The 17,487-nt window shown below is 30.4% G+C and overlaps 1 pseudogene; it reads left to right on the top strand.

Moving 5' to 3' along the window:
• Positions 1–16,052: 16,052 nt before the first annotated feature.
• On the top strand, positions 16,053–16,731 carry LOC129313187 (isoflavone reductase homolog; annotated as a pseudogene).
• Positions 16,732–17,487: the final 756 nt, after the last annotated feature.

Genomic DNA, 17,487 nt, shown 5'->3' with positions numbered 1-17,487 from the left:
ATCATTTGATATTATATTACATTATGTGATTTATTAAGTCATGATAAACTTAAAATATTTAATTTTTTTAAGTTAAGTAATAGTTTCATATTTATTTCTTATATTTAAATTATTATATACATATATAATTTTTTAATTTAATTATTATGTCATCAATTTGATGGGTTGAACCATGAGAACCGTGAAATGCTAACCTTTTCGGTTCAATACCCGATCTGGTTTTAAAAATATTGCTCAAGATGGTGAAAGGAAGGAAATTCTCGCTCATTTTTCTTTTTTTTCAAATTTGCTTTTTACCAAAATTATTCATAAATGGTAAATAATACAATTTACTATAGATAGATATCTTACCTCATCTAATGTGCACATGCGAGGACCTTTGCCCTCCATATTTCAAATTCACGAGAAATTAGGTTTTACCATCGGTCAATCATATTCTTGGTTCTATAAAAAAATATGTAAAAGAAGACTGAAAACATTTAAAAAAATAAATAAATAAAGAACTTGAAAATCGCAAGATGTTTGTTGTTCAAATCTTGTAGTATCTGTATTTCATAATGACACTATATGTTTCCCCATATATTATATAAAATATAAGGAATAAATTGCATGGTTTGTAATTTGTAAATAAAGCATTTTGTTGTTTGTCATAAAATTCATTATACACTATTTATGATTTTGATTTTAACCTCTAATATTATCAATAGATGCGATGAACTTTTTTTTTTAATGAAAGATCAATTTATTTTTAAAAACAATATATACAGATTATACAAATAGACAGAATAAAAAAATATATAGTAAAAAAAATAATGGTGAGAATAATTTCACGGGTGGCTTGGATGACGAAGCCTAGAGAGAGAAGGGGGGGGGGTTTAGAGAAATAATAATAGGAGGCTGCACCGTACCCGGTGCAGGTTAAAACCCGGGGCGGAGGCTAGGGGAATAGGGATTGAGCGGGTTGGCACATATGCGGCCACGAACAAGTCCTTGCAAGATAGGTGTGGATATCTCATCACTTGTCCATTTGCTATGTAATGAGCTTGCATGCATGACCCACTAAATTTTTTATTAGTTAGTGCATGTCACCTCCACGTTCACTATGTGCTTTGGAGCTGCCCCTGTCCATCTCGATTCTCTTTGGTGTCTTATCTGACCACTCTTATCGCCTTGTTCAATAGCTTTATTCACAAACAATGCCATCCATTCTTATTCTTACACATCCATCACTCCAAGACTCTCCATTCTCTATATTAATCCCTATGTCTCTGTTAATTTATAACTTTATTTTAATTAATCTCATTTTATATTAATATGTTCAATTTCTTCTCAGCAACTAAAATCAACCTTTTGTACTTCACGCTCATGAATTGGATTCGCTTGGTTGACTATTTATGAACTTTTCCATCAACATTCCAGTCCTTCTCTTGTTTGCTTAATTTAAATTTTCACTCAACTCCCGACTATTTATCATAAAAAAATTTATAAAATATCACCAACAATATGATTCATTCTTTTACCTTCGTCTATTCATATCTAGTTATCTCTCAAATCTAGTTTGTTTGTATGAAAATTTAATTGAAATTCTCCATTGCAACACCATGATTTTTTATCTCAACTGTATTTGAAATAGATTTATCCTTTGTCTAATCTTATTAATAATTAGATTAAGCTGAATATAATTTCATTTTTTATAATCAATATAATTTTATTTTGATAGTATGAAAGTTATGGACAAACCCATATATATATATATATATATATATGAAGAGTCTTGAAGAGTAAACTAAAATGGCAGAGATGATATTTCTCATTTTCTATAGGTTGAATGAAGATAAGTAAAATACCTTGACTTCCATTCTATTTTATCTTAGTTATAGATACATCATTTCTCCTTTTAAAACTTATATGAACCTCTAGTAATATTAATAGTTACAAAACACAAACATTCTCTCTATTTTTAAAATTTTATTTTTATATATTGAATCGTTAATTGATTGTTAAATCATATATATTGAACTCAAATATATATTTTTTAAATATAAATATTGTTTAAAAATAATTCAAATTACCCAAAAAAAACTTAATGCATATTTTTTACTTTTTTTATTTATATTTTAATGTTTTTAGTTATTAGTAACATTTTCTAAAATTTAAATGCAAAAATTGCCTAAAATAATATTCCGAACACTCAGTAAAAATAATAATAATAATTTTTATATAATAAATTAATTAATATAATTTATATTTATTTATTTAAAAATTTATTAATTTCAACACAAAATCTTAAAATTTTTAATTAAATATTGACGTATTTAATTATTTAAATTTATTAATTTCAACACAAAGTCTTAGTTAGGAATTAATTAAGGAAATAAGAGTAGTTAAGTAGTTAATTGAGTTTAATGACTTAATTAAGGAGATATGTGTGTTGATGATTTAATTTAGAATTTTTGTGAATTTGAGTGTTAATTGAGAAATCATGTATGATTGAGGTTAATCAATTGTTTAGGCACTTAATTATGATTAAAATTGAGTCTATGATCGCATATAGGAGTTATTTGGGATCTAAACTAGGTTTTGGGCCGAAACTGAGCCTAAAATATTGGACTTAAGTGAAAATTTGCTAACTATGTAGTTTGTTATGGCGAATGAGGCATTTATTGGGGTGAAAGTGGTATTTGTCATGCTGAACAATAAAAAATCAGACTTGAAGGTCTATTTGTGAAACAAACATGGGAGATAAAGCTTTTGGTGAGTTTTGGGTGATTTTCTTCTACTTTGCAAGGGTTTCAACTTCTCAATCACTAGGGCAAAGATTCTAACTCATAATCATTCAAGGTAACACTTCTAATCCATTTCTTATACTCTAATCTCATCCTTAAGCAAGTTTGTGTAGTGATTTAAGGTTAAGGTTTGAATTTGAAGTAACTCCAATCATGGGGTTTGAACTTTATAAGTTGTTTGAAATTAAATAAGTGCTATTTAAATTGTTTTGATAATATTTATCATAAAGGGGTGCTTAAATCTAAAACTCTAGAGTTGTTTTGGGTTAGATTAAGCTAATGATAGTGGTTTAGAGTTAACCTTAATACTAAATAACTTAGTTTAAGCTAATGAGGTTAGCTAACATTGTTTATTAAGTTTAATGAATGTTAAATAAGTTATTGAAAGTGAGTTTTAGGGTTGTTTTTGCTTAATCATGCTTAATAAGGGTTTAAGGCCTTAACTATAATTAAAGTTAATTAAGGATGATTAGTCATTAATACTATCTATTAATTATTAATTATATATTGACTACTTCAGAGCTTATTGGGCTTATTGGAAGGCTCCTTTAGAATCTAAATTATACTCTTAGGGTAGTAGCCCAAGGGTAGAAGTAAATGGAGTTGTATTCTCATCTATAATTGTTGTTTGCAATTATTAGTTGTATGTTATTGATTAGGATGAAAACGATGATGTGGATATGCAAGCATGTTGTTAATGATTATTGAGCATTATGTGATATGCAGTTATGGGTTTGTTGATGATAAAATAGAATGATCAATTTGGTTTGGGTTATGTGGTTATGAAGTATAATGTGATGATGACATTGCGACTATTGAAATCTTAATGAGTATTGATTATGGCATGTGTATGAGGATGTGGAGATGTGATTAAGTAATTGAATGCTTATAGCATAATGCTAAGAATTAAGCATGAATACATGATTTTTTTTTGAACAAAAGCATGAATACATGATTTGATAGGGTGATATTGTGCATGAACAAAGTTGTTAAATTATATTTTGATGATATGTTAATGAGCATGAGCTTAAGATATTGGTATCAAATTTAAATGTTGGTTATTCATTCTTGGTTTGATAATATGTACTTGATTATAAGATAAGTTAATCAAGTTTGAATTATGACATGTTATTGAGTAACATGAGCATGTTGCATGATCACTGATGGATAAGAGTTCACTTGAGAGAGTAAGGGCGTTATAGAAAATTTACATTATGTATGGTGGTTGGCATAGAATATAGTCTCGTTTGAATTTTAGTTAGGTATAATTGATTATAAAAAAATTAATTAATATAAATAATTTTGATTATAATTAATTATGTTATAATGTGACCATGTTTGGATATTGTTTTACTCAAATTAATTTTGATAAAATTGAAGATATTTGGATGATTTAGTTAGAATCATTTTTAGACATGAAAATTACTATAAAGGACATTTTTTTTAAAAATTAAAAATATTGATAAGGCTATATTTAATATTATTAAATTTGTTTAACTTATATACTTGATTAATTATATAATTTAAATTATATTAACATTAATAATTTAATGTATGTAAAAACTAAGTCAATAAATCTAACTTCAAATAAATTTAATAAAATGTAAAGAAATAATTCTTAAATACCGAACATTAGTTTTGCAATAACTAAAGATTTGGTTGATATAATATACAAGTTGATTCTTAATGACAACATGAAAGCCAACCATATCTAACGAATATGCTATGGATTATCACATTGAATGTGATAATCTTCCTTGTGCTCAATTTAATTTTTTTTAATTAAAGGGGTAGGCACTAACGACATAAGTTATGATAAGATCAAAACTATAAGGACTAATTTACAAATTATTAAAGTTTAGAAATTGATTTATAACTAGATCAAAACTATAAAAACCAAGTGGTTAATTTTCTCATATTATTAAATTTGTTTTGATCTATTTAAAAAATATAATAGTGATACATTTAATACTTATAAAATTATTTAATAAAAATATAATAAATGTTCAAAGCACACATATATAAAATTATTTAACAAAATGAATGCTAGAGGTATATATTTAGATGTGAGGAAGACACCACAAATGGCACGATACCATAAATCATGAGTCTTGAAATGTAAGGGGTATAGTTGGTAGTTTTGAAATTCTGGCAAATAATGAATGTTTGAATAGGCATAATTGATATTCAAAAGCTTGGTATATTAGCTTAAGGCCAAACACAGTCTGAGAAGAGATAATCAATTGTGAAAAAATGGGAATGTTCAGATAATTTTGATAAAAAAGTGGTTTCCATACTGATAATCAATTCTAATGACATATCCAAATAGGCATTACAATGTATTTATGTCCATTTTCTCTCAAGGATGGCATATGTAAGCATGCTTGTCTAGGACCACCGGTTTCCTACAAGGGATGGTGTGAGTCATGGCAACTATGATACCTTAGTATTCAAGAAGGGAGAATCCATGGTCCAAGAATGGGGAGTAGGTATCTTGGCAGTGTAAATCCCTATAATTAGAGAGCTAGTTTAATCCAGTCACACAAGTTGATCCTATATGATTTGATAGCCCATGAATTTAGTTAGAAGATATAAGGAAATGAATAAGGATTGAATTCATATGATAATGCATAATTATCATTATTGCATTACATGTCATGTGATTAATGATTAATAATCTTATGATACATGATTGTTAGTCATGATTTCTTACTTATGTGCTTGTATTTGCCACACTTTTATGTACTTAAATTTATATGCCTTAGTTATTGAGATTATATAATCTTACTTTTATCAGTTAACATATTTCCAAGGGACGTCAAGGCAAAATGAAAAAGGGAAGCCTTAGAAAAATTATGACTAGATCTTTTGTTATTGTAAAGCTTCTAGTCTTCTTGTAGTGTAATTGAATGCATATTTTTCTAACTTAAGAATTGATTGTAATATGTTAACTATTTGTCATTTGCATGTGGCCCTTATTGTTAGACTTAGACATTTTGTAGTATGGCCTTCATGTTTTTAGAGGAAGGCCTATTGTATGAAGTTGTTTTGATGATTATTATAAGCCCCACACATACACATAGTGTGATGTATACATGATTGTATTTTTTTGCATGTGAGGTATGAATGATAATAGCTTGAGAAGGGAAACACTTGATTTTGGTGCTTTTAACATATATGCTTGTTTTGGCACCAAGTGTTTCTGAATCCTCATTTGGCACCGGAATGGGATAAATCCAGAGCCATTTGATGGATCTTTTAATTACCTGTGTGTAGATGCTTGGATTGCCTTAATTGCATGTTTGTGTGGTTAATTAGGTGCTTCAAAAGTTGAATTTTATGAGTTATCATATTTGTGCTAAAACTACTCTAGTGTGGTTGGCCGCGGCAAAGGATTGCTAAGTCACAATAGATAAGCACAATTTTGCAAAAATATTTATTTTTCCCCTGTTTAAACATTCTTTAAATGTTGAACCTATTTCCATATTTTCACAATCTTTTCTACTATTTTTACATATTTTCAAATGTGTATATTTTATGCTCACTTTCAAATAATTTTGGGATGTCATTGTTCTTAATAATTTTAAAGTCAATTGTTAAAATAACTTTAATTAAGGTTGATTCTTAGTTTTAATATTTAGTTTAATCATTTTTTGATTTAAGACTAGTCAATGACGAAAGTCATGACAAAAAGTCTTTCTAATCTTAGCAAAACAAAAACAAAAAAGATTACTATATTATTGTCAAAGAAAATAGTAGACCTTTTTCGAAAGCCATGGGCATTAATGATAATCAGTGTAACATATCTTCACAAAAAATGCATGCGTGATATATATATATATATATATATCATGCAAACCTCATGTTCTTCATGCCTCCCCTTGAATATCAAGATGGAATATGAGATTTTTCTGTATTTCCTCCCAGCTTATTTATAAAATAGATAGAAATAGTTTTGAATCTTATTTATAAATCATATTATTAAATTTTTATTATAAATTTTTTCTTTACTCTCATTAAATGTTGGAAAGAAAAAATATATGATTTATATATATATATATATATATATAATAGGAGCAAAGTTAAAAACTATTTATTTTTTCTAATTTTGGTCAAACCTTAAATCTAATTTTATAAGTAAGCTAGAGATAGCTTATAGCAGAAAATGATGTATTAATTTTTGCATCAAAAAGAAAAGAAAATGATGTATTAATTATTTTTATAAATGAATTTTTTCAATAACTTTTCTCTCTTACCTAGGTAAAATTTAAACAATCAAAATTTAATACTTTATAAGGCAATAATTGAAATATTGAATTGTAATAAACAACAAATAAATACAACAAGAAGCCTCATCACACCTTATAATAGCCAGAACTATGTTAAAAAGATAGGGGAAATTTGTAAAATATTACTCTTTTCATTAAAAAATATAAGGCATTTTTTAAAGAGTTGAATATTTAAAAATGTAAGGCATTTTTAGTCTTTTGAGGTGTAATCATTATTTTTTTCAAAAGTACCCTTATTGATAATAACTTTATATTTATTATAAGGTATTTAATAGAGATAAATATAAAAAGATAAGGTTAGTTTGAAAGTAGGTAACTACTTTATTGGAGATGAGATTTAGTTAAAAATGCCTTACATTTTTAAACAGATGAAGTATATGTAAACCTTCCAATCTCATCCTCATGCTATAACAAAGATCATGTGTGGAGAAGAAATTTTATTTTCTTCCATTCTATGCCTTCATTCTGTTAAAATTGAAACTATAAACTTCATAGGTAGGGGAACAACTAGAAGACGACGACCTTTAGACCAAACATTTGGAAGCCTTCTATCATAGTTTACGGGTGATGATGAATCATAGCAATACTAGCCTAAATAGCACTTATTAGCTGTAAAATCTACTCACATACTAATAATTGGGGAAAATTGTTAAAAAAAGACTCCACCAGATATTTATTTATTTAGAAGGACTTGAAAAAGTTTCTCAAATAAGGTCCTTAAGTGTCATTAATTGGGAAGTGAAAATGACAAGATTACCCTCACCAAATACTCTCCCTCCTCTCTCGTTCCCCTATAATTTTTAGTGGTGACATTGACATTGTTATGGGCAGCAATTCATGATTTTAATAAAGGCAACAAGTGGTTATGAGTCCAGCAGCAATGGCGGTGGCAACGAGTATTGAGGTCTTAGTTTTGAAGACAATTGGAGAGCAAGTAAAGAATGGTGGGCTTCTATCTTGGTAAACCTTAGGGGTTTTTTTACTCCTAGAATCTAATAAAGATTAAGGTTAGTTCTAGAAAAACTTCAACTCAAGCTTTCTTTATAATTCAAGTAAAATCTTGTGTAATATCCTGAATTTTATTTCCCTAATTTAAAAAATTAATTAAAAGTGATTAATATTAAGATAGGAGTTCATAAGTTTGGGAATAGTTAGAATGGACTATCAGACTTAATTATTATTGATTATAGCCTTAGGATCAGTTCCAAAAGCCAAATAGGCCCCGTAGGCCCAAAATGAAGGAAATGGGGGAGTCTATGCTTCAATTGCTCATGGATGAAGTTTTACATGTTCTATCCATGCACAAAAGAGCCCTCAAATTGTAAAGCTTCATTTTTTTCTTTGTTCGCATGTGAATGAATCCCAAAATTTCAATTATGAGTGGCCAGAAGTTATAGAAAAACATAGAGGAAAAGAGGGAGAAATGGAGAGGTGACAGAGGCTTTTCTAGGGCAGTAATTTCTAGTAGATTTGGGATCTTTTTTTTTTGCTAGCAATCACTTAAGGTATGTTTCTACGTTAATTATCTTCCATTTAGCGTAATTTTTGAATTAAGGTTTTGATGTTTTTCCTTAAATTTAGACCCTATGATGATTTTTGGACTATAGGATGTTGCTGGACAAATTATTAGAGTTAAATGAGGTTATTAGATTTTGGTTTAGCTCTTAGAACACTTTTTGGATGGATTAAACTAAAGGTCAAAATTTCTCAATTTTTGTCAAACCCTAGGCTCTTTACGAAAGAATTTGAGCTTATGCTGTTATAACTATTGTTGTTTAATTTATGGTAAGTTTAATGAAGCTAATGAGAGCTAATAAACTCATTGAAATTAAAGTTATACTAGTGGTTAGAATTATTGGTATTTTAACGTGGATAATTGAGAGTTGGAAATGTTATGTTTAATAGTTATTTAATGATACTTATTGTTATGGATTGTATATTAATCTTGTGGTGAGTTGTGTGAGCTCATTTATTGCTTGAGAAGTCATTAATATAAGGATAACCTTTAATTTCTTAAAGGTTTGAGGTAACCGAGGGATCTCTAACTCATGTTATTGCTTGTTAGATTAATTTGAGTTGTTTTGTGAATATGATAAAGTTTAATTTATTTAAATATAAACTTGTTTATGGTTTTAGATAAATAATTGCAAGTGGGATTTTTCCTTAAAATTTTTGTTATAGCATAACATATTGGAATTGTATACTCTTGGATAGATTTTATTATGAAATGGTGGAAAAATAACTGCATATTTGTGGTAATTTAATTATATCATTTTATACATGTTGGTTAATTTTATTATGCCATGAGATATGGAAATGCATATTTATGATTGACGTATATCTGCATGATTATATATGGGTGGGAGGATGCCCTAGGAAGAGCAGTTTTCTTTTCATGTGGAACTATATAAACTCACCTTGGCTTGGGTGTAGTAATCAAGTCAAGTTTCCTTGAATCTTACCTTGGACTAAGTTTAAGTATATGTGCCTTGAACCATTACCCTTTTATATCACCTTAGACTGGATGTGATGTTGGGCAATTGCGATATCCTAATGGGTTTGAGAATTTGAGGAATCCATAGTTCGAGCTTGAGTGAGGCATCTTTGGTTAGGTGTTTCCCCATAATTGGAGAGCTTGAACTAGTTCAGTCACATAAATCTAGTTCTATTGAATTTTTAGTCCATAAATTTAGTCAGTAGTATAATGAAGAAATAAGAAGTTTAAGATCATGCATTTATTAGCATCATGAGATGTGATACTAGTATATTATGATGTTACACTATTTATCTTGCTGTATTTTAAGATGCTGTCTTATATGCCTTCTTGATTTAGCTTGTTGTGCATGATTTAGAGCTTTTCTTGGTTATTGGTTATTTATACTCATTCCTATTTAACTTTTTACAAGCACTAACTTTGTCAAAGAAAAGGGAAAAGCGTCTGAGGCTTATTTACCAACTTAAGATATTCATTTTGTAATATTTGCACCACTGCATTTTGTTGTTAACTATTAAATCTCCAGGATAGACAAGTAATATTATCCTTACTAATCCACCCCTAATCTCCCAAAATCAAGATAATTACCCAAAACTGTAGAATTTCACAATGGGAGTCCTAAGTTTTCACAATTTAAAGTTTAGCAAATGTTCTTTCCTTGATTTCCATGCTTTCACATAAGTTTTAAACTATGATTCATGAATTTAGCACATGCATCACGACTTTAAAACATTTGTAAAACTTTTAAATAGTAAATTGTGTAAAAAGTACCACATACACCATGACTTGCTGTAAGTGTGCTACGACGTGTTTGCCTCTGTGTCATGCACCATGGTGCATTGCTTAAGTTTAACAGCAAATTTTGCTGTCATCTAACAACACCTACGATGAACTTCTAACGCGTCCTATTTTTTCATGCAATATCTGATTGAAGTGATATAGTTGTCTATAGAGAGCCTTTTTCTAGCTCTAGCTAATGACATATGTTTCACAGTCAAATTATTTTTTTAATCAAAAGTTAGACAACCTTTACAAAACTCACTTTTTTTTCACAATTACTCACAACTAAGGTGCCCATATCACAACAAAGGTGCCAAAAGCCTATACCAATCCTTAGACTACACTTAATAGATCATTTTGGACTCATACAACACACTACAACTAAATCAACATGTATATATCAAAAATTCACCACTTGTTATCCTAGATTCACAAAAATAAAAAGGGGAGGTAATTTTGCATAAAATCATTAATAGTTAACCATTGACCACCAAAATATAGTTTACCCTACTTGCATTAGTATTTCAGCCTTGTATAAGCTTTACAACCATAACTCCCTAGCTGAAGGCATAAAACATATAAGGTATTCTCAACTATAATGCAAGTAAACAAAACCATGGAATAAAGTTTTAGTTGGTAAATTAACAATGTTTAATAAACATAATTTAAAATGGAGAGGCCTATAAGTAGGATTTACTCAAAATCCTATACCTCTTAGTCATTTTTTCCAATCTTAATTTGATGACCTGGGCTCTAAAAATATTGAAGAATAAAGGGTGAGTACAACCACTCAATAAATAAGATCAATCTAACCTATATAGTTGCATATCAATTAATTGTAGATGTAAATAAAAATAAACTCAAACATCACATACACATGTATCAAATATAGCTTCGACCACAAAATAACCACTATATGACTGGGTGTGCAACCTATATCATCTCATATATTCAAAGAATGCACATAATGAGGTTGCAATAATAATAACCATGCACCTCCTAAAACACGTCGAACCACAATAATATAAACATGTGGCTGGAACTATAAATGCATGATCAATGTCAGCTTTATACCCTCCTGTTACCTTTGACATGAAATCGGTGACTTCGTCCATAACTTGGACTAACCTAACCTTCTACTTATGAGGAGCTATCAGGATAAGGTTAATTCACTCACTTGTTTACCATAATTTCTTCTAATATTAACAACTATGGGGTGTCGTACCCCTAATCTAGCCTCTTCATAAATTGGTGGAGATTAGTTAGGTTCGAGTCCCTTATAGAACAGGTGGGATAGTCTCAAATCAATCATGGGACATTGGCTACCTCCTAATTCTAATGATTAATGCTAGGGCAAGCTTTTGATTCCAATGATAAGATGCCGTTACCACATGAATTTATTGATCTACTCTTCCCCTTAGGCGAAATTGTCGCTAACGATCATGCTATGTAATAATAACAAGTTGTATGCCATGCAACACACATAAACCACATCATAACATGTTTTCATAATTATCTTTCTCCACCATACTCTACATACCAATATCACACAACAATACACTCTCCATTACTATTATTTATCACACATATACAATTATACATTTTGCTTTTAACAATTCAATACAACTTCAAATAGTGCCACATTTGCATCAACAGGTTTTCGAAACACCACATAAGTTTCAACCAATTAAATTCAAAAAATAATTAATAAATAAATAACTACACAAAATAAATTTTTCCCCTAATTACCTCTAACTTTTGATAGATTAAAAGTTTACCCCTTAAAAAACAACTTCCAAAGCTTTCCAACTAGTTTGAATGGTGCCAAAATAGTTAGTCTACAATTAATTTACAAGGGTATCTATTAATACTCTAATTCGAATAATTTCCAACATTAGCCCATTACTTCAACTCATACAATAGCACAATCTTTACTTTACATCATACCTATTATGTTACCTAAGTTTTAATGACCCACATTGATATAAATGAACCATCAAACCACTATTAATGGCTTCAATACAAACCCAATGACCATATTTATTGCCATTTTCAAATATTAATGGCCCTTAACAACCAACAACTTACAAAACCATAAATGTAGGGTTTAAATACTCTAACTCACTCTCATTATTCATGTTTTAGCCATTAGATTTGAACCTATAGCTCATATAGATAAAAAAATTACTTTCTCAATCCAAACCATAACTTTAATCTTTATGAAAATGGAAGGAAATAAGAGAAGAAAGCATAATGCTCTTACTTTGACTGTTAGGAAGCTCCAAAACATCTCCAATGATTCTTAAATTCGTGCCCTAGTAGAGGTAGTGGTGTGCTCTCGTTTTTCCTTTCTCCTCTCTTCTAATTTTCAAACAAAACATGAATTGGTTTAAGCAAGAAATTGGCCATGCATCATAGTGCATATAACCCACACCACAGCACATGGTACAGAGAAGCCTATCTTTCATTAATCACCTCTATGCACTGTGGTAGATGTCTTTCACGCTGTGGCATTTGTCATAGAGGACCCTTCTTCAGTTCTTTTTAACCTTTTGATGCCCACATAGCCTAACTTCACTTTGAACTCATATTTAGGGCTGAAATCACAATTAAACACATTTTTTACACCCCTCTGGCCATACACCACATCAATAAACTTAATTACCCTCATTAAGCTTAACTAAATCTTGATTAGTTTTTCAAGATGTTACATTGACTGACTAGTTGTATTTATTACCTTGAGCTTGCTATATGAGCTATGAATTATTTATTAAGGGCTTAAATATTAGTGTAAGTATGTTGATGGTTAATTTATTAATTGTAATTTTCTGTGCTGGAAATAAATCTATTGGATATCTCCCCCTCTATTTGTTTTATAATTAAAGGGTTGAGATTTAAAATTGTGAACTATGCTATTATTGTGTTGAAGAGTTACAAGTCTTCTTGGATCTTTTGGTTGGTTTTAGGTTGTGGTCTTTGTTATTGGCACTTAGTTGGTATAAACTCTCTAGTGATTTAATTATGAAAATGATATAATTGTGTGATTGAGTGTCAACTTTGGTGAACTATTATATTGTAAAGTAGGATCGATGCTAATATCTATTTTATTATTGGAGTTCTTTATATTTATTTGGACTTTAGATGTCAAATTTAGTTTGGGGTATGATGGATATTCACTCCTTAGAGTTGTTTTGGTGATAGCATCATGTTATCTTGATGACTGTGTAATGTACTACCGGATAAGATGCTTGCTCTAAAACACATCATGTAACATTCTAAAAAATTTAACTTAAGGTTAATTAGGTAATTAAGGGCAAATTAAACAATTAAGAGTTAGCCCAAATCAAAAGATAATGTATCGATGGCTAATAGGTCTATCGAACCCTAATTAGGGCTTATAATTTGACCTTAGATGGTATTAAGCCACATTTGAGCTTGATTATATAGACTATATTCAGAACCTTAATTTTTGGTCTTTGACCATAGCCAAAAGTTTCTTAGCTATAGCCAAAACTCTATTTTTAAGCCTCTAAATTTGTATTTCAGCATAAAAAATAAAAGAGTTGAGTGGGAGTCCAAAAGGAAGTGATAAGAGCTTTGCTAGAATTTGTTGTGCATAATCAATTAAGTCTATTTGGATCTTCTAATTACTAAGGTAAGTGTCTACAATCTCTTATCCTCCTCTCTTGTGCATTTTTATCACTGTTTTTGGGTATTTCTTTGAGAATTCAAAAATGGGTGGTGACCTTGCTTAAAGTTCTAACTTCAATGGGATTAATAGGTGTTTATTTAAGTATTTAACCTTTAGGTTATGATGCTATTGATGTTTTAGAATTTTAAAGTGAGGTTTGGAGTAAACTATATAACTAATTAGTTGAGTTGAGAAAGTTATGAGTTATTAGTAGTGTTGATTAGACTAATGAGTGAATTAATAAAACCTAAAAATGGATTTGGTTGTGGATAAATGACCATAATAAGTTTGGGTTTAGGCTTTGATTAGAGTTAATTAAGGATAATTAGTCATTGATGACTATTGATGTGTTTAATTGTAGATTGAACATTGTTGGTGCTATTAAGCTTATTAGAAGCTCCATTTAATATTCAAGGGTACTCTTGATTGGTAAATCAAGAGTTGAGGTAATAAAAAATTTAATTATTGTATATCATTGTTGTCTGCATTTGCACTTTAAGCATTATTATGGATAGCTTAAAATGAGCAAAATGAGCTTGTTGATGAATATATTAATTTTGAACTATTATCTAAATATAAAACATAACTCATTGTGATAAAGTGCTTAGTGATTATATGTATATAGATGCTATGTGATATTGGAATATGAAATGTTAAGCTTGGATTGGCTATGAGATGAATGTGTTAGTATGATTATAAACATTATATTTTGTCTGGGTATTTTTAATAAAAATGATAATAGAATCAACCAAAAAAATAATAAAATTTTATTAATATAGATAAAATAAAATAAAATAAATCTTTAATTAATAGATTTTAATTTTATTTTAACCTAAATAATCTTTTGTTGGTTAGGATCTTATTGTTTCTATTCATTAAAATAACCAAAAAATATAAAAATATAAAAATAAAATTTAACCTTTTCAGGATTATATTTTCAAAATAATAATAATAATAATAATATACAGAAGATAAATAAATTTAATTGGTCCTCAAAATTAATTTTGAAAATAATTTTTTTTGGATTAAATCTTGCAAAGTCTCTTTCAAATTATCTCAACAATTCAAGATATTAGAAATCAACTTTTTGAGAGTCAATTTTTTTTAATTTTCTCTCCTTAACTTATTGTTTTCCATTAAAAAAAATATCCTTATTTAATTCAAAATTATTTTTTTCTCTTAATCTAATTTCTGAAGGCAATGGACATAATTAACAAGCAAAACAAAAAAGAAAACAAGAGTTGTGGTTTTTAATATATATATATATATATATATAAACCGAAGGATCATTTCCTATCCTCAATCCTGCTTTTAGTTAGAACACATGAGCTTTGACCCTTATGTCCTTTTGGCTTGCACACACGACCGCGGAGAGCAGAGAATGCCAGTCACGAAATGCAGAAAGGAAGAAGAGAAAAGAGAGACCAGAACACGCACACACATACACGAAAGGCACAAAGAAAAGAAACCGAGAGTAAAGCAGACAGTAAACCTGAACATTTGGCCACACGCAGAAGAAGAGCAGACTGGCGTACGAAGGAGAAGAGCATAGCAGAAATGCCAGTCATGCAAAACACTTTTGGCCAGTAGAAGAAAGGAAACAGAACCAGAGACGCACATGCAGACGCAGAGAGCAAGCCTTTCGGCCATACAGTAGAGACGCACGACCAGAAAAGCAGAGAGGGAGCAGACTCGGACCAAACGCAGAAGCAAAAAGCCATCCCCTGGATGAAAACGAAGATAGCGAGCAGAGCACGCACACACGCAGAACATCTCTGAACGCAGCAAGAGGAGTGAAGCACGTAAAGAGCTTTCCATCTCACACGCAAGCTCTAATAAATTCTTCCCTGCTTCTGCTTTTGAGAGGGGACCGAGTGAAGAAGGAGGAGGATTGAAAAAAGAAAGGGAGTCTGAACAAGGACCGAAAATAAAGGAGAGAGGAAGATCGGGTATTTGCTTGTAGGAGGAGACGACAAAGAAAAGAAAGAAAAGATGAGAAGGCTAGGCGTAAAATGAAAGGTTGTTTTCATCGCTGCAAGAAGTTGCATGTGGAGTTAAGCAGCTGTGTGGAGTTGATGCTTTCGTATCACACTGCCACTGCTTCTGCATTGCTCACTTCCATGCTCTCTGTATCTCGTCTATCTTGCAGTTAGACCCCTAAAGAGATTTTTGCTTTCAGAATTTAGGATGGAACCAGCTCGTATGGGGAATGCACTGGAACCTGGAAGAGTGACGTTTGATGAGAAGATGGAAGTGAGAAGAGCCATAGAGGAAGCCAACATCCCTTTCACCTACGTCTCCGCCAACTGCTTCGTCGGTTACTTCGCCGGAAACCTCTCTCAGATGTGCACCCTCCTCCCTCCCATTGACAAGGTTACTCTCTTCGGAGATGGCAACGTTAAAGTTGTGTATGTGGATGAAGATGATGTGGCGACGTACATGATCAAAACAATTGATGATCCTCGAGCATTGAACAAGACAGTGTACCTAAGACCAGCAGACAACGTTCCGTCACAACGAGAGTTGACTGCCAAGTGAGAGACTCTTGGGAAGGCAACTTCACAAGTCTCGCTTATCTAAACATGACCTTCTCTCCTCCATGACTCCGCGGGGCAAGTGGGAGTGGGGCACTTCTACCATATATTATATGAAGGATGTTTGACCAAGTTTGACTTCGAAGATGACGAATAAAAGAAGGAAAAGATGAGAATGCTAGGCGTAAAATGAAAGGTTGTTTTCATTGCTGCAAGAAGTCACCTGTGGAGTTGAGCAACTGCGTGGAGTCGATGCTTCGGTATCACACTGCCACTGCTTCGGCATTGCTCACTTCCATGCTCTCTGTAGCTCGCTGGTCTTGCAGTTAGACCCCTAATGGTATTTCTTCTTTCTCTTTATTTATTATCATGCATGATATTTTGGTTATTTATCTAGTTGGATAGAAAGGTTTTGTCTTTGTTATTATTATTTGCATTCATGGAGAAATTTAGTACAGGAAGGACTTGTTCTTCTTAAGCCTCAAACAGGTTAAATTATATTAATTATACCTTTAGTTATAAATAATAGTAAGAGCTTAACATCTTTTGACGAAATCATGATATTTATATGATATGGGAAATTCACAAAAAAAATTGAAGTTGAACAGGTCTATATTAGACCAAGAGGTGAGGAGAGAATAATTTATATTAAAAAAAACTTCAATTTTGAAATTATTTTAAAAGAGTCCAAGATCAACTATTTAAATTGCAAAGCAAAATGCTAGTAGTGGCCAGAAAAATAAAATGGTAAAGGTATTGAATTAAATATTGTGGTTGAGTGGTTTTAGTGATTAGCAATTGTATAAGCATGAAGAAAGATAACAAGAGATAAAGGATTGCATTTGGGAATAATGTTGCTTTTCAAATACACTCCAAATCATGGATTGAATCCAAAATATATGATGATGATGAT

Source organism: Prosopis cineraria, unplaced genomic scaffold (assembly GCF_029017545.1).
Source record: "Prosopis cineraria cultivar Desert tree isolate PC_DT_omini unplaced genomic scaffold, ASM2901754v1 PC6, whole genome shotgun sequence".
In the NCBI taxonomy this organism is placed as follows: Eukaryota; Viridiplantae; Streptophyta; class Magnoliopsida; order Fabales; family Fabaceae; genus Prosopis; species Prosopis cineraria.
This window is presented reverse-complemented; position numbering and strand designations above follow the sequence as displayed.